Source organism: Musca vetustissima, unplaced genomic scaffold, assembly GCF_032173495.1.
Source record: "Musca vetustissima isolate MV318-11 ecotype Yass unplaced genomic scaffold, APGP_CSIRO_Mvet_v1 utg35356, whole genome shotgun sequence".
NCBI classification, from domain to species: domain Eukaryota; kingdom Metazoa; phylum Arthropoda; class Insecta; order Diptera; family Muscidae; genus Musca; species Musca vetustissima.
The window spans coordinates 8,177-28,613 of NW_026879948.1; the positions used below are offsets into that span (position 1 = coordinate 8,177).

Here is a 20,437-nt window from a genome sequence, read left to right on the forward strand (position 1 = left end):
GAGTTTGATGCCCAATTTACTTGAAATCGGGCTAAAATATATATATGGAAGCTCTATCCAAATATTAAGCGATTTCAAACAAACTTGTAACAGGTTAGGTTATACTAATTTCAGAACGTTTTGTTTCTATAAGCCTATTGGTTCCTTGGTGAAGCTATATATCTTTCAATTTGCGCGAAATTTGGCACAACGTAAAGACATAGGTTTAGAATGTTGTGTGTTAAGTTTTCTGAAAATCGATTCAGATTTATATATATATATATATATCGTACTGAATTAAGTCAAATATTATTTGTGTTAAGTTTCGAGAAAATCGGTTCAGATTTATATATAGCTCCCATATATACATTTATCCATTTTATGCTCTTATATATATATAATGGTATACCAAAGTATACCAAAGTACCTATAATTTTTATCAGAAATGGACTTTAATAACATTCTCAATAATCGAGTTATTTGTCATTCCGGGATCTTGTCGTGTAAACAAAATCTTTGAAGATCATTTTCAATATTAGTCCACGTTTCATAACCCCATGTTTAAAGTCCTTGTCCAAATTTCCAAATTGATATATAATTTTTTGATATTTAATTTTTTCCTGGCAGCAATTTACATTTTGATACATTAACCTTAGAATTCATATATTTGAACCAATCTTGTGGCATTGACATCTACAAATCTAATTATATATCAAAATAATAATAATAATAATAATTTATTGTCAATCCAAAACTAAACAACATTATCAAACATTTGCATACAACCAACAATATATATATATAAAGTAAGTGAATATAAAGTTTTGTATTTGTTTAAATGCACTTTCAACAACAACAACATATTTTTCCACATTTCCTTTAACAGAGGTAAAATGAGAATGCCAAAAATATACAATGTTTTCAAACAAGCACACACACGTTCACAAACATTTGTGCATTAGCTGATATTACGCATACATAAGTAATGATGTAAATTAAGAGAAACTTTGTTGTAAAAGTGTATTTCATTAAAATAAACCAGTAAGGAAAGTAGTAATGTCGGACGGGGCCAACTATATGATACCCTTCACCACTATGGGTATATTCAACAGATGGGATCCTAACGGACGTCGCATTTTTGAAGGGCCATTAACATTAAAATAAACATTTCATTCCGCAACCTATACTAAATTTTGGTCAGATATAGAGTTGTTTCTTACAATGGGAAATTATGTAAATAAATTTAAAGCAAAATATCGAAATCTAAACCGATATCTTCATTTACTTATAAATCCAAATTTCGTGAAAATCGAAGGATATACTTTGGTGCACCATTTACATAAAATCGGACGAATATATATATATATATATAAATCTGTACCGATTTTCAGGAAATTTTACACACGTCGTTCTAGGCTTAATTCAGAATGTTATGCCAAATTTCGTGCAAATCGAAGGATATATTTGGTGCACCATTTACATGAAGTCGGACAAAACTATATATGGGAGCTATATCTAAATCTGGACCGATTTTCTCGAAACTTAACACACGTCATTCTTGACCTAATTCAGTACTTTATGCCAAATTTCGTGCAAATCGAAGCATACATAGGTGCTTTGGTGCCCCATTAACCTTCAATCGGACGAAAATATATATGGGGGCTATATCTCAATCTATATATATATATATATATATAAATCTGTACCGATTTTCAGGAAATTTTACACACGTCGTTCTAGGCTTAATTTAGAATGTTATGCCAAATTTCGTGCAAATCGAAGGATATATAGGGACTTTGGTGCACCATTTACATGAAGTCGGACAAAACTATAAATGGGAGCTATATCTAAATCTGGACCGATTTTCTCGAACTTAACACACGTCATTCTTGACCTAATTCAGTATTTTATGCCAAATTTCGTGCAAATCGAAGCATACATAGGTGCTTTGGTGCCCCATTTACCTTCAATCGGACGAAAATATATATGGGGGCTATATCTCAATATAGACCGATTTTCACGAAACTTAGCACACATCATTCTAGACTTAACTCAGTACGCTGTCCTAAATTTCATGCAAATCGAAAGGTATATAGGGACTTTGGTGCACCATTTACATAAAATCGGACAAAACTATATATGGGAGCTATATCCAAATCGAATGATATATAGGGACTTTGGTGCACCATTTACGTTAAATCGGACGAAATTATAAATGGGAGCTATATCTAAATCTGAACCAATTTTTGGGAAACTTGGCACACAGCATTCTGCACCTAATTCAGTACTCTATAGCAAATTTCGTGCAAATCGAAAGATATATAGGGACTTTGGGCACCATTTACATGAAATCGGACGAAACTATATATGGGAGCTATATCTAAATCTGGACCGATTTTCTCGAAACTTGGCAGACATCATTCTAGGCTCAATTCAGTACGTTATGCCTAATTTAGTGCAAATCGAAGGATATATAGGGACTTTGGCACACCATTTACATGAAATCGGACGAAACTATATATGGGAGCTATATCTAAATCTCGAAACTTGGCGGACATCATTCTAGGCTTAATTCAGTACGTTGTGCCAAATTTCGTGCAAATCGAAATATATATAGGGACTTTGGGGCACCATTTACATGAAATCGGACGAAACTATATTTGGGAGCTATATCTAAATCTGGACTGATTTTCATGAAACTTGGCAGACATCATTCTAGACCTAAATGATAAGGCTATACCAAATTTCGTGCAAATCGAAAGATATATAGGGATCGTTTACATTAAATCGGTAAAATATATATACGGGAGCTATATCTAAATCTGAACCGATTTTTCCCAATTTCAATAGGGTTCGTCCTTGGGCCGAATAAGTGACCTATGTCAAATTTCATCCAATTCGGATCATAAATGCGACCTGTACTTTGTTTACAATTTAACATGGACAGACAGACAGACGGACGGACGGACGGACATGCATAAATCGACTTAGAAAGTGATTCTATGCATATTCTCAAAAGGAACCATGTGTCTATCTCGTTTCCTTTTGCCTGTTACAAACATATGCACAAAGACCTAATAGCCTGTACCACAGTGTGGTGAAGGTTATAAAAACGTAACAACAACACACATACAACATATATTTAACTTACAAAATTTACAAATATAAATAACAGAAAAAAGAATTTTTTAATAAAAATGTCTACCTCCCTTTGTTGACTTCCATCGAAATAAGAAAAGTAATATATAGCTGAGAAACTATAACAATTTCAATAAAAGTGATTATATGTAATTACACAACAACAATTTCCCTGTTATTGTGTTACATTCATTTCCTGCTTATGGCTGTTTTTTTTTGCCCTTCTTGTTGTTTTTGTGAAATATGGGGAATATTTCATAGTTTTATTTGATTGTTTTTCAGCAATTTGTCATCTCATTCTTATTCAATTTATATTTACATATTTTCTTACTCTATTACAAACAGCCAACAAGCAACCATCTCCCCTCCGAATTTACTGTACAGAGGAGATGCAGGCATTCGAATATGTGCGTGCTTTGGTCCTTCGCTGGTGAACATTATTGATTTCAAACTACTACAAAACTTTATATATGTTTTTGAGTCGTATTTTTTTTGCTTTTGAAGTGTAAATAGAGAAATAGACCGACTTTGGTATAGCCTACTATAGGTTGCAACCATATCATCACTAGGATTGATATACAATATTTAGTTAGGGTAATTTTGTATTTATGGGTCCAATGAGTAGAAAATGATTTTCAAATCCCCAGGCTTAAAAAAACATGTGCATCTTCTTTATATGTAGCCCCCATAAAACGGTACCTCCAATATTCGGTATTTTAGGCACGTTGCTCAATCTAAGTGTGTGCAATGTAATTAGTCTGTAGCATACCGAATTGTGTGTGTCATGTTTTACATATGTTTGTCCCATACTCCAATTTGAAGTCAATGGTCCTATGGCTGGATCTGCACCAATTTCAAAAACCAGTAAGGAAAGTTCAAAAGTCGGACGATACCCTTCACCACTTTGGGTATATATATATATATATATCTTTGAGCAACCGTGGCATCCACCATTTGGTATGCTCCAACACTTTGCGCTATCCAAAATTTATCTCGACACAAAATCCAATACACGTTATTCTAAATTCGATTTGGTACGTAGTGCACTAATTCGTCCTAAGCGTACAAACTTTAGTTGTTTGGTAAATCATTTTGATGATACTGATGAAAATATATATAGGGAAGCTATATATAAACTTGAAACATCTTCAATCTAATACGCTATGCAATATTTCATGTAAAGCGAACAGACATAGGCTCCTACATTTGCATAAAATCGGACTGGACCGATTTTCAAAATTTCGTGAATATGGAGCAAACATAGACTCCTCGGTGCGCCATTTACCTAAAATCGGACGAAACTATATATCGGAGCTATATCTAATTCTGAACAGATTCCAACAAAACATCGCATACACAAATCTGGGCTTAATCCAGTACTCTGTGAAAAATTTTATTTCAATCCGACCAATATTGGTGATCCATTCGCCCGGACGAAACTATATATGGGAGCTATATCTAAATCTTAACCGATTTAAACCAAACTTGGCATACATCAATATAGACCTAATTCAATTCTCTGTGCAAAATTTTGCCTCAATCGGACCAATATTGGAAGTTTGGTGCACCATTTTCCTAAAATGGACCGAAACTATATATGGGACCTATATATAAATCTGAACCGATTTCAAGCAAACTTGGCATACATCAATATAGACCTAACTCAATACTATGTGCAAAATTTTGTCTCTATCGGACCAATATTGGATGTTTGGTGCACCATTCACCAAAAATCGGACGAAACTATATAAGAGCTATATCTAAATCTGAACCGATTTCAACAAAACTTGGCATACATCAATCTAGACCTAATTCAATACCCTGTGCAAAATTTTGTCTCTAACGGACCAATATTGTGAGTTTGGTGCACCATTTACCTAAAATCGGACGAAACTATATATGGGAGCTATATCTAAATCTGAACCGATTTTTCCCAATTTCAATAGGGTTCGTTCTTGGCTGAGCTGTGCCAAATTTCATCCAATTCGAATAATAAATACGACCTGTAACATGGACAGACGGGCGGACAGACATGCATAAATCGACTAAGAAAGTGATTCTATGCATATTCTCAAAAAGGAACCATATGTCTATCTCGTTTTCTTTTGCTGTTACATACATATGCACAAATATATAATACCCTGTACCACAGTGTTGTGAAGGGTATAAAAACCCTATACAACATTTCAGCACCCATTCTCATTTCAATCAGACTTTAGCGTGATTACAACAGGCATTGGACATTTCCAGATTGCATTAGAATTTTACCCTGATCAAGAATAGGGTCGGAAATAAATACTTCGAAGACCTAAAGATGGAATGACAAAATTAAGATACCTTCCATACTGTGGTGGGTACCGTTATATGGGGGCTATATGAATATGTGGGCATATTTTTATAATTTTTAGTGGAGGAAGTTAGTCTACAATAATAATCTTATATACCTATTTTAAGCGAATTCGGTTGAAAAGTGAGCTCAAGAACCCCAAAATAGGGGGTACACTTATATGGAAGCTATGCCTAAACGTGGGCAGCCCTGCAGGCAGTAGCAACACGTAATGCGATGGAGACTTATCAGGAGAAAAGGAGGGAGGAGAAACGTATTTTCAGAAAAAAAGATGAAAGAACAAGAAAAGCGTGAGCGTGAGCAAATCGAGAGGTACAGTAGTCAGAATGAAGTCCAGAAACTTTACCAACGAGTAAAACACCAAACCGAAGGCTTTGGTGCAGGCACATCCTCCTGTAAAGATGAAGGAGGAAACTTGGTGACAGATACAGGCATCATGTTGAGGATCTGGAAGGAGAATTTTGAACATTTTCAGGTATTTAATAGTGGCGGTGAATACGATACCCCAGAACCTATAAGAGATGACAGTATAGAGTGTATACCACCTAGGCAAGATGAGGTCAGAGTACAATAAAGCAGCAGGTGCCGATGGATTACCAGATTACCAAGACCTGTAGTCAGATGCCTGTTAGGAGCATGCACCAGCTCATTTATACAACTTGGCTTGAGGAATGCATCCTGTGCCCCGTGCACAAAATAGGGGACAAGACGACATGTGCCAACTATAGATGAATAAGTCTACTTCCCATGGCAAGTGCTATCAAGCGTACTGTGTGAACGACTAAAGCCAATGGTCAATGACATTATTGTATCCACCATTGACCAGATTTTCACTCTGCACCAAATCCTGGAAAACCCCATGAAAAGCACATGGCACATTCCACTTATTTGTCGACTATAAAACCGCATTGTCAGCCCTATCCATTCAGAGATGTTTAAAGCCATGTCTGCGTTTGGTATTCCTGCAAATTTAATACGGCTTTGCAGGATAACTTTAAGTGGCACAAGATCAGCAGTTAAAGTTGGAAAGGAACTCTCAGAGGCATTTTATACCGAACGAGTATTCAGACAAGGTGAAAATTTGTCGTGTGAAAAGGTCATACGAGAGGCAAAGGTGAACAGAAATGGCACTCTGTACCCCAAACAACACATGTTACTCGCCTACGCCGATGACATCGACATAATGGGAGCGGTAACAGGCACCTTTGAAAGAATTGAGAAGGAGTCTGCCAAAGTGGGAGTGGCAGTGCAAGACGTCCAGTAGACTCGGACAAAGATTTATATACCTTGGTACAGCCATAAATAAAATTAATGACATCAGTTGTGAAATTCGGAGAAGGATAGTGTTGGCCAACAGATGCTACTATGGTCTAAGTAAGCAGTTTAGAAATAAGGCCACCTCCCGCCAGACCAAACTCACACTCTACAAGACGCTGAAGCATGGGTACTTACGCCGAAAGATCTATGCGCTGACCTGCGTTGACGGTGAATATCGCCGTCGAAAGAATCATAAGTTGTACCAGCTATTCACGGACATCGGCATTTTTAGACGTATTGAGCTGCAGCAACTACATTGGCTAGGTCATGTTGTGAGAACGGATGAAGCTGCCCCAGCCCAAAAGGCATATAAAAGCGAACCAGTTGATGGTCCACGCAGAAGGGGAAGGCAACGAATAAGATGCAAAGATTAAGTGGAAGGCAGAATTTGGTCTTTCAAATTGGAAAGACTGCACAAAAGACCGACGCGCCTGGAAATCTTTCTTTAGCTCGGCTTATGGAACGAAAGTTCTGTCACAAGCCAGCTAAGTAAGTATGCCTAAACGTGGACCGATATAGCCCATTTTCGAACTTGACCTTCTGCAGGCAGAAAATACAATTCTATTCAAAATGTTGACGATTTATCTCAATTCGTTTAGAGGATAGAGTGATTATAACAGACAATGATTTTAAATCGTTATTTTACCCTAATCAATATATATACCTTATAGGATCGGAAATTGTTGATTCGATGAGTTACTAAAGTTGCAAAAGAAAACCAGTAAGGAAAGTAGTAAAGTCAGACGGGGCCGACTATATGATACCCTTCACCACTGTGGGTATATTAAACAAATGCATCCTAATAGAAGGGCAATTAACATGAAATTGGATGAACTAAAATATATGACCTTTATCTAAATGTGAACTGACTTAGATGAATCCTTAAACATGTCATTCGTTTGTTACAATGGGACAAAATTATGTAAATCGACTTAAAGCAAATATCAAAAATATCAAAATGCTCAATTGTGTACGTTGTAGAAAATTTCATGTCAATATTACCAACATGAGGAGTTTCGTGCACCATTTACTTAAAATCGGATGAAAATAGAAATGGAAGCTATATCCAAATATGAACCGATTTCAGTGAAAAAAAATTCATTTCGGGGGGGGGGGGGGGGGCCGGGCCCCCCGGGCCGCCCCCCTTCGTACGTCCCTGATGGGAGCTATATCTAAATCTGAACCGATTTTTCCCAATTTCAATAGGGTTTGTCCTTGGGCCAAATAAGTGACTTGTGAAAAATTTCATTCAAATCGGATCATAAATGCGACCTGTACTTTGTTTACAATTTAACATCTACAGTAGGACGGACGGACGGACAGCCATAAATCGACTCAGAAAGTGATTATATGCATATTCTCAAAAGGAACCATGTGTCTATCTCGTTGCCTTTTGCCTATTACAAACATATGCACAAAGACATGATACCCTGCACCTCAGTGTGTGAAGGGTATAAAAACAAACTTAGTATACTCTTCATTCTATAGTGGAGGGTATATAAATGTGCCCACACTCACCACAACAAAAAATTTTTGGAGGTACCTCAATATAGGGGATGTCCTAAACAAGGGACCAAATTTTGATAAGATGATGTATTTCAGCTACACAGACTGAATTTTAAATAAATAATATTCCTCGAATTCATTCGTTGCGTCTAAAATTTATTTGGAGAAAAGGATTAATCGCGTATTTCTAGCCATGGTCGGTATCTGACCCCGTACTGTTACTTCTGGCTTACTACAAATTGAGGCAGCTAGACAAACCCAGATAATTACCGTCCATCTGATACTGAAGCCATAACCTGGTTAACTGTTGCGACTGAAAGCCATTAATTCCTGCTTCATAGTCCTGCATGAGGGTTATCCCGTTTACCACTAGACATCTATCTGTCTAGAGTAAAACGGCGACATAGTCCTGTATGAGGGTTATCCCGTTTACCACTGGACATCTATCTCTCTAGATCAAAACGACTTCTTAAGTAGCAATGTTGGTGCTACATATTTCAATCAAATTTTGTAATATGTGACGGTACATATTCGATTCGGAAGTCTTGGATTTTCAACGATACAAACTTTATGACTAACTTAATATTCCTAACAATTTATTCGAAATCCTCAAAGAAATGGTAAAACTGTTTGAAAAACAGACTCACTTTATATTGGTGTGATTTGAACTTGCCATAGAACATTTGATTGTGGGGTGTTTGTTTATAGTAACAAAGTTTTTCATTTCATCGATTTCTCTCCCCCTCTTCCACCAGAGTCTCATCCCATTCCAAAAAATGTTCACCATTCATGTTATGTTACGAATTGTCAGCATCATTAAAAGTAGTAAAAGTTTTCTTAGTTATATTTGTTTATTGCGTATATGCTCGCCAACCAAAAAAAAAAAAATAAAAAAGGGGGCCGAGACACCACAACCAATTACAAACAAACTGATGACTGGATAAAAATCGATAGAAATCCCAAGAAAGAAATACAATAAAAATATGTATTTTCATGATGTTTATTTTCTGTTTTTCTTCTTTGAAAAAAGAGAACCAAATACGGGATTGTTTACAAAGTTTTAAAATTACGTCGAACATGAGGTGGAACTAAAGGTAGTGAATGGGACAGAAGTAATGGTAATAAAATTAACGAATTTTGTAGAGAAAAAAATACAACAACAAAAATAAATTTGTCAATAAAAATAGAAAGAAATTAGTTTATTTTATGACCGGTCATTAGAATGAAAAACGGCAATTTGGCGAATTAAAATTAGAATTTTATGCTGATCAAGGATATATATTAAAATGTGATATAACTATGAGGTTTCCTATAAGTTAATCTGTTTATATAAATATCAAACCAATAATGCATAATTTATGCTTCGGGAAGAGACTAAATAAAATAAGTATAAACGGCTTTAAATTCGGTCGGGCCGAATTTTTTATACTTGGTGTGGATTTCAAATTCCTTTATCGTTGCGGTGCTGATAATTGGTGGAGATAATTCGGTCGAAAAACGTACACAATCACTCCAAAATACAGAGTAATGAGGTAACTTTATTTAGGCAGTACCAGAAAAAATTTGGTCTATTTTAATCATGTTTGGTATGGAGATTTTCTAATCAATGAGATTTCAATATATAAATTTATAGCCAATATAATGGGAACACATTCTTAAACTCGTCATGGTTTCGATACTTTGGGACCTACACTAAAAAGAACCCAAAATATGGTAGACTACCACTAAACATGGACCAATATTGATAAGTTTTGGTAGAGAGATTTTCTGCTCCATGAGAAGTTATTATATTAAACAAGAAATATTTTTTTTCAAAAAGCCTCCTTATGTTTAATAATACCGAATATTTGGGAGTTACCTTAGAAAGTGAAGTAGTATTGATAATTTTTGTAGTTATTTTCCACCGAGTTAGATCCCAAAATACAATATTGTAGCTGATTGGGTTGAAAATGTGATATATCTTAAATATTGGGATTTTACATATTTTGATCAAAGTTTTTAGCATAAATACATTTATATATACCTAAACTCGGACGAAAATATATATTGGAGTTATATTGAATCTGAACCAATTTTCATAAAACATAACAGACATCATTCTAGATCCAACGCAGTACGTTAGACCAATTTCTTTCAAATCAAAATAAAAGTAGAGGACATAGTTCACCATTTACATTAAATCGGATGAAAATATATATGGGATAGATATATCTAAATCTGAACACATCATTATAAATCAATATGATATGATATTCCAAATTTCGTCTTAATTAGAAAAACTTGGGAGCTTTGTGTCACTTTTAAATAAACTCGTACGAACATATATATGGGAACTATATTCGATTTCACGAACACATTATTCTAGACCTTATTCAGTACGCTATTCCAAATTTTGTGAAAATCGAAAGAAATATATGTGCTTTGTTACACCATTTACATACAATCGGACGAAAATATATATATAGAGGCTATATCTAAATCTAAAAAGATTTTTGCGGAACTTAGCACTCATCATTTTAGACCCAATTCAGTACTCTATGCCAAATGTCGGGTAAATCGAGAGATATATAGGATGTTTGTGGCACCATTTACAAAATATCGAAAGAAAATGTATATGGGACCCATATTTCGATTTTCACAAAACTTAGCACACATCATTCTATACTCAACTCAATACGCTGAACCAAATGTCATGCAAATCAAAAGATAAATTGTGCACTATTTGGTGCACATTTTGCATTAAATCTGACGAAAATATATATTGTAGTTATACTTAAGTATAAAACGTTATTCTCCCAATATCAATAGCGTTCGTCCTTGTCCCAGGTAAATGAGCTCTGCCGAATTTCATCCTATTCTGTTTTCTTTTGCCTGTTACACATCCACAGAGTGGTGAAGGTTACAAAAAGCATAGAAATCATAAAAACGTTTCCTGTTCTATACTAAACAGACAATACGTAATTCAATGTGTATTCGTGTGGATGATAACAAGAGTCCGACTTTTTTATCTCGCAAAGCTAAGTAATTTGTGCCGAAATCATATTATAAAATATTTTAAGTGAAATAGTTGTGTGGATTAGTTATCAATCGCTGACGTTTTCCAGAGTAAAATGTCGTACCTTGACAAATTTGAATTTAATTCGTAGATGCAATTTTGCATCAACTGCGACATAAATACCAGTTATCAACACAACGCATGATGGTGGGTACGTAGGCTCTTCCTTTTTCCTTTCATTTCAAAACTTCGATCATTATGCTCGACTCGAAAGCGGAAAAATTTCGATGAACAAAATGTTGAAAAATTGCTTATGGGGATCAAAAGGCTAAAGAATAAAGAGCTCAAGTTTTGGATTTATAGTGTGATGAATTCTCTGCCACCTCTTCTTAGTTTTTATTTTATTTTTGATATTACATGTCTTCAGCCAAATCTACCGAGGAACTTTTTGTACAATATATTCTCTCTGGACCAATACTGATAGCTCTTGAAAGAAATATTTGTTACACTATGAGATCTAAAAATTCCAATTCCCAATATATCGAATATTGGAAAGTTCCGCTATAGAAAAATTATACAGAAACGTGCACCAATATATCCAATTTGTATTGCAAAATCCTCTATGATTGCTACTTTATACCCCAAAAAACTATTTTGTGAGGATAATATAGCTTTTGGTGGACCCAAAAGTTTTAACGTATACCGGTGTCTCGACTAGCTGAGTCGATTTATACATGTGTGTCCGTTTGTCTGTTCATTATAATTCGTAAACACGATACAGGACACAGGACACAGTTACGTCAATATTTTGGGGGTCAAATGGACCCAGACTTTTGTGTGAAAAATATGAATTCTATGGTGTATATATTTAATCCAGAAGGACATATACCCGAGAAGTTGATGGTATATCCAAGAGGAATGGTTGACATTTGAATTTGTACCAATTATATTATTGCATGGGAATCATACGTAAATATTTACAGGGTTCTTCCTATGCTGATATTGTTTAGTATTATTGTGGTCGATGATAGCCTGCCGGACATCACAAATTTTCCACGGGGATGCGGATTTACTAACTCTTCCAAAGTAATTATTTATGTTTGTCATTAAACTAATTATTTTAATATTAAACTAATTATTTTATGTTCGTTATTTAAAAACCAAAAGATGAAATTCAATTAATTTCGAAATATCGGAGAATAATAAATAAATAAAAATATTGACCTCAAGCTCGATCAGCCATGTATAATTTATTAAATAACAAAGTTTGAATCTTATCGAGTTAATTTTTACTCGGGGAAAATATGATTCAGAAAGTATTACGGTGAAGAGAGTGCAAATGTCGCGAAATATTGTACATGTTCGGAATATAGATGCGCAGAAACTTAGAGCTCAGTGGAGATTGTGTGGGGTATCATATGGTCGGTCGGTTAAAAATAAACTATTATAATCATGGGTTATCATCCGATCTATCCAAGACTGGTGGTTAGATGCTGGTCAGGTGCATGCTCCAGCTGATTAGTACAATATGACTAGAGGAATGCATGCCCAATGATTGGAACCTCAGCATCCTGTGTCCCGTGGACCAAAAAGGAGACAAGACGATATGTGCCAACTATAGATGAATTAGCCTTCTTCCCATCGCATGCAAAGTGCTATCCACTGTGCTGTGTGAACGATTGAAGCCAATGGCGGATGGCATTATTGGACCACACCAATCCGGCTTCAGAACTGGCAAATCCACCATTGACTAGATTTTTACTCTGCGCCAATTCCTGGAAAAGACCCACGCAACACACATCGATGCATTCCACCTATTCGTCGACTATAAAGCCGCATGCGAAAGCCCTATCCATTCGGAGGTGTTAAAGCCATGTCTACGTTCGGCATTCTTGCAAAATTAATACGGCTAGGACAGCAGTTAAAGTCGGAAAGGACCTATCGGAGCCCTTCAATACCGGACAAGGATTCAGACAAAGTGACAGTTTGTCGTGCGATCTTTTTAACATTCTGCTGGAAAAGACTATACGAGACGCAAATGTAAACAGAAATGATACTCTGTACACCAAACAACACATGTTACTCGCCTACGCCAATGACATCGATATAATGAGTCGAACATTGCAAGCGGTAACAGCCACATTTGAACAAATTGAGAAGGGGTCTGCCAAAGTGGGTCTGGCAGTAAACGGCGAGAAGACCAAGCTAATGGTATCAATGCGCAAGACGTCCAGTAGACACGGAACAACTGTGGAACTTGAGAACTACAGCTTCGAGGTAATTAAAGATTTTACATACCTTGGTACCGCCATAAATAAAACGAATGGAGAAGGATTGTGATGGCCAACAGATGCTACTATGGTCGAAGTAAGCAGTTTAGAAACAAGGCCACCTCCCGCCAGATCAAACTCACACTTTACAAGACGCTGATAATACCCGTGCTGTTATATGGATCTGAAGCATGGGTACTTGCGCAAGCACATGAGGCAGCTCTTAGGGTGTTTGAAAGAAAAATTATCCGAAAGATCTACGGGCCGATCAGCGTCGACGGTGATTATCGGCGTCGAATGAGTTCTACGAGTTCTAAAATTTTTACGCGGACATCGACATAGTCAGTCGTATTGAGCTGCAGGCCCCAGCTCAAAAGGCATATAAAAGCGAGCCTACGGGTGGTTCCCGTAGAAGGGGAAGGACACGAATTAAATGGAAAGACTAAGTGGAAAACAACATCTTCGAACACGGTCTTTCAACTTTGAGGATATGCGCTCAAGACCGACGCGCTTGGAAATCTTTTTTAAGCTCGGCTTATGGAACAACCGTTTTGTAACAACCTAACTAAGAAGGTAAGTAACTATCATAAGCATGTTTATGGGTCAGGCTCCTATTTAATTTTTTCTACAAATACATCAGAGAAATTATTAATATCTTTGGATATGAAAGGGGTATATACATTAAACAGATTATTAAACACTTCTCCAAATAAAGCGTGCTTAACAAGTATCCCATCAACCAAAGAGCATCATGGTAGATAGACCTATGGATTATTTACTGGAGTTGGGATTTAAATGCCCTCAACGGATATCTGCTGCTGCGAAAGATTTGATGTTGTAACAAAACGGCTTAAAATTCCTCTTTTGATTTCCAATTAGAGCAAAACTCTTCGTCCTTCTCTTAGCAGTTAACTGAAGAAATTTGAAGCGTTCAATGTTGTGAATCCGTCCACTCAGCGATGCTTCAATATTGCAACACTACTTCTTCTTTGTAGCGATTGAAACTGGGCTAGGTGCTTGTGAATGGGTCTATATATATATATTGAAAATATTGTTAAAAAATTAAAGTAATAAATGTGATTTGTGTAAAAAAATAACCAATATGTAACTAACGGAAAACCACACATCAGTAAATAACAAAAGTCAGGTAATATTCCACATAAACGTATCAGAGTTTTTTACCACATAGAATTTGTTGCCAATAGTTTAATGGGTAATAAACTATAGATAACAAATGTTAAATATTTATTCGCAAAATCGAAAAATCACATAAAATTTAAAGACTGCTATTTAAAATTGTATTTTTTCATTCACATTTCTTGATAATAATTTTTTGTAAATGCTACAACTACAATTGCCTTTACCTCTACAGTTAAATTACACTACTGGCATATTCGATTTAATGGCTCCCTTCTGGTTAATCTTTCAGTTTACAAAACTCTCCACCCTCTCACCATTCTTTATGCCACCTAACCGATCGTAAAAACCGTCTGTTTTCCCATTTGACCAAATATTCCAGAAGCAAGGAATGGAAATAAAAACGATGCGAAAATTGAGTTGTTTTTCTCTTAACAACGTATTTAAAATTGTATCCTGTCCTCCGACACGAATTCTTATCGCTTGTTTTAGTCATTGTTTTTACCTTTAGTGGCGTTGTTGTTTTTGTCTCTCGGAGAGGTTGTGACGTTAGTAGATACTAGAGGCACATAACAGTTATATGGTGTTTGTATTTTTTTTTTTGTGTTTTCGGGGAATGCCCTTAAAAAGGTACGTTCGCTATGCTGTATGTTTTTGTCATTGTCCTTAGGTGCGATATTGTTACCTCTTAGGTTGTTTTTGCTACTGCTGTTGTTGTTATTGTATCTGCTATCTATATATGTATTTTTGTTTGGATTTGAAAGTGCTTATAGCCAGTGTCATATGAGAGCTGGTATTCCATTTACGGTGTCTATGTGTGTGCGATTTTTTTGTTTAATCCTTTCACGGTGCTTTTTTGGTTGTAACACTGTGCATTTTGTGGATAAGTATTAGTTTTCAATCAAATCAGTTATAATTTTAATATTTCATGTTTTATGGTACCCCTAATATTCGGTATTTTAAATATTTTAAATTATATTTGGCTGGCATATCATTCTACCAAATATTACCAATGTCGGCCGCTGTTTTGGCTTAGGTTCCATATACCGATAATGGTACGTTGAAAACTTTAAATGTATTTCCCCCGAAGTGGTGGAAAATTTTCGATACAAGTTCATACTTTGACATAAATCTTTTCAAATTGTACCGCCCCATTTTCGGTATTTTTGGGGTTTTAGCCATATTTCCCCACGAAGAGTATTTGTAATTTAGTATTGCCCTTTTATTGGAGGCTGATCTACATTTACGATCTACATTTACTGATCTACATAATAAATATGTTTTGACGTAGTCCCCACATTACAGTATTTCGACATCTCGGGGACTTTGTGCAGGGATTTTGATTATTTGATGCATAATTAACATGAAGTCTGTCAAAAATATATGTGGGAGCTTTGTTTGCATCTGCACCAACTTAAACCAGTAAGGAAGGAAACATAACAAACGAGCCATGGTAGGGACAGATTTCCATCTCAAAGACACGAAAATCCTCATGAACATGCAGAGCCACAACAGCATCAAGTGCAAATACAAATTCAGAAAAAAACACAATATTTGTGTAAATAAACTTTTCATGAGCGAAAAATATATAAGAGACGTTATTAGAAATACTTCAACGTACAAAACATTCAATTATATTAACATTAGTATATTGTACAAAATTGTGTGCTGGTCGGCCAAACTTTGGGTCTTTAGTGCATACTTTACACTAAATGGGACGAAAATATATATTGTAGCTATATCTAAATCTGAACCGATTTTCTCGAAACTTGACACCCAACATTCTAGACACAATTCAGTATACTATGCAGTATACTTTGGTGCACAATTTCCATAAAATCAGACAAAACTGTATATGGGAGCTATATCTATATCTGAACTGATTTTCTCGAAACTAAAAACATGTCATTCTAGACATACCTATATCTGAACTGATTTTCTCGAAACTTAAAACATGTCATTCAAGACACTTAGAGACTTTGGTGCCCCACTTACCCTTAATCGGACGAAAATATACATGGGAGCTATTTTTAAATCTGAATCGATTTTCTCGAAACTAGACACACATCATTCATGACACAATTCAGTATCCTATGCACGATTTCGTGAAAATCGAAAGATATATAAAATCGGACAAAACTATATATGGGAGCTACATCTAAATCTAAACCGATTTTCAAAACATAGCACACATCATTCTGATGTGTGATATGTCCCTAGTGGCATCAGAATAAATAACGAATATTATCGCGAAAATATTCTGAAGGGCGCGCAACATTTTGGCCGCAGACCTTGGACATTCCAACAGGACTGAGTACCATCGCACACAGTACGCTCCACCCAAGAATGGTTAAAAAATGAGGTTACTCGCTTCATTTCCAGCACACAATGGACATCAAAATCTCCGGATACCAATCCCTTGGACTATTGTGCCTGGAGTATTTTGGAAAGCAAGGTAGGCAATAAAAACCAGTAAGGAAACTAGTAAAGTCGGACTGGGCCGACTATATAATACCCTTCACCAATTTGGGTATATTATACATATGTATCCTTACCATTGCATGTCAATGTTCGCCTGAAGGAACATACACATGTCTTTCTGCAACCTATGATAAATTTAATTTCATTCGGGCGAATCTAGAGTAGTCTGGGTCCGATTTATACGATTTATAGCAAAATTGATACAAGCTATTCGGTGCGCCGCACTGTTAAAAATTTAATTTCAATCAGACACCCATTCGAAATACATATGAAAGCTATGGCTGCATCTGCACCAATTTCAACAAAATTCAATAAAGTCATTCAAGTCTCAATTTGATACTTTGTGAAAATTTCGTATAATTCAGACAAACATTAGGAGTTTGGTGCAGCATTTAAGTAAAATCGGACGGAAATATACATGAGAGCTATATCTAAATCTGAACGGATCTTCACGAAACTTAGCACACATCATTCTAGACTCAAATTAGTACGATATGCCAAATTTCGTGCAAATCGAAGAATATAAAGGGTCTTTTGTGCAACATTTATATTAAATCGGACGAAAATATAAATGCGAGCTATATCTAAATCTGAACCGATTTTTCCCAATTTCAACAGGGCTCGTCAAAAGGAACTATATGTCTATCTCGTTTCCTTTTGCCTGTTACAAATATATGCACAAAGGCATAATACCCTGTACCACAATGTGGTGAAGGGTATAAATACCAATGTGTCACCTCAAGAAAGCACTTCGCCGGGAATGGGCCAAAATACCGCAGAGCAACATTCGGGCAGCGTGTGACGGTTTCATTGGCCGTTTAAAGGCCATAATTAGTGCTAAACGTGACCAATTCGAACAAATCTAAATAAACTTATTCTAAAATTTGATGCTATTTCCGAAAATTTGTCTTTGTGCATATGTTTGTAACAGGCAAAAGGAAACGAGATAGACACATGGTTCCTTTTGAGAATATTCATAGAATCACTTTCTGAGTCGATTTACGCATGTCCGTCTGTCCGTCCGTCCATGTATTTTTGTGAACAAAATACCGGTCGCATTTATGATCCGATTTGGATGAAATTTGGCATAGGTCACTGATTTGGCCCAAGGACGAACCCTATTGAAATTGGGAAAAATCGGTTCAGATTTAAATATAGCTCCCATATATATTTTCGTCCGATTTAATGTAAATGGTGCACCAAAGTCCCTATATATCTCTCGATTTGCACGAAATTTGGCTCAGCTTAATGAATTAGGTCTAGAATGATGTATGCTAAGTTACGTGAAAATCGGTTCAGATTCAGATATAGCTCCCATATATATTTTCGTCCGATTTAAGGTAAATGGGGACCAAAGTCCCCAAATATCTCTCGATTTACACGAAATTTGGCAAGGCGTACTGAATTGAGCCTAGAATGATGTGTGCTAAGTTTCGTGAATATCGGTTCAGATTTAGATATAGCTCCCATTATTTTTTCGTCCGATTTAAGGTAAGTGGTGTAAAAAAGTCCCTAAGTATCATTCGATTTGCACGAAATTTGGTACAGCGTACTAAATTAAGCCTAGAATGATGTGTGCTAAGTTTCGTGAAAATCGGTTCAGATTTAAATATAGCTCCCATATATATTTTCGTCCGATTTAAGGTAAATGGTGCAACAAAGTCCCAAAATATCTATCGATTTGCAAGTAATTTGATATAGCTTACTGAATTGAGTGTAGAATAATGTCTGCTGTGTTTCGTGAAAATCAGTTCAGATTTAGGTATAGCTCCCATATATATTTTCGTCCGATTTAATATATCTTTCGATTTGCACGAAATTTGACACATGGTTCTGAATTGGGTCTGGAGTCATGTCTGCCAAGTATCATGGAAATCGGTTCATATTTGGAAATCGATTTACATAATTTTGCCCCATTGTAACAAACGAATGACATGTATATGGATTGATCTAAGTCGGATCACATTTAGATAAGGATCACATATTTTTGTTCATCCAATGTCATAATAATGGTCCGAGGTCTGTTTGGATGCATCTGTTTAATATACCCATAGTGGTGAAGGGTATCATATAGTCGGCCCCGTCCGACTTTACTCCTTTCCTTACTGGTTTTATCTCACCCTGTGTGTGTGTGGACGGATTCTTCTCAAATTTTGCAGATATGTTTGAAAGGTAGCTGCCTCCAATGTTTTGTTGCACTATGGGCAATGAGGAAGAATTTTGCCTTATTATATCTTGGAAGGTGAAAAATGGTAAATTTGTCGATATAGTTCCAAGTCTCGATATAGTCGCCAGCTAAAAGTCCACGCTTCATTATCGGTATGTAATTTAACATTTCTGGAGAATAATAATTTATTTTTAGAAATAAGAAGGTCCATTTTATTTTCTGTACTTACACCTTTCAAATAACCCACTTCTAGCAGAGAATTTAGTAGTCTCCCTAGAATTTGATAGTCTCCTTACCTATCGACCTTTGTAAGGAGTTTTAAATTAACACCACAGGATTGGTGGTATAAAAAATACCGCCTGGTCGAATTTGCCTTAGTTTTTACTTGTTTATATTACAATCGTTTAGTTTTTACCTGCCCGGTCGAATGTACCTAGTTAGTTAGTTAGTTTGAAAAGAGGGGTGGTTTAAAAAACCACCACATGTCCATTATGGGACATACACTTAAGCCATAGTAGGCCTGTTGTGCGCTCTAGGAAGGAAAAGTATTTAGATTGGAATTATTCTTAAGTCTTTTGTTTGGTCTCCCTATTCTTCTAGGAATTCTGTGTTTTTACAGAAGTCCTTTAATATTTTCCATTCACACCCCCTTAGGTCATTAAGTTCAGGAATAGTGTCGGTTTTCAAGAATTGGGTTCGGATGAATGCAAAAGCTGGGCAGTGGCATAGAAAATGTTCCAACGTTTCGTTGTCTTCCCCACACGCTCTGCACCTGCTGCTTCCCGAACACCCAATCTTGTGTAAATGTGACTGCAGGTTAAGGTGTCCTGTGAGAATGCCTATCAGTCTGCTTAGTTCTTTCTTGTTTAGCGTGAGTATTTGCTTAGTCTTATCCTCATTTGGGTCTCCCCATAAGATTTTTGTGTTTTTTCCAGTCCTCTCGTTATTCCAGAGTGTTTTGTGCACTTCTTTCGCCCATGACCTCATTTCTAGACGTGAAGCGCTGAAAGGCTTTGCACTGTTCACATCTATGTTGATTAGGTCCGTAGCACGTCTGGCGAGTTGGTTGGCTATCTCGTTTCCTATGACTCCTGAGTGAT

General features: G+C 36.0%; 1 long non-coding RNA gene across 1 annotated transcript; it reads left to right on the plus strand.

The window, feature by feature from the left end:
• Positions 1–16,962: 16,962 nt before the first annotated feature.
• Positions 16,963–18,058, plus strand: LOC133325196 (uncharacterized). The gene is made up of 2 exons (XR_009754154.1): positions 16,963–17,161; positions 17,918–18,058. It is a non-coding gene; the product is annotated as an uncharacterized LOC133325196 (long non-coding RNA).
• Positions 18,059–20,437: the final 2,379 nt, after the last annotated feature.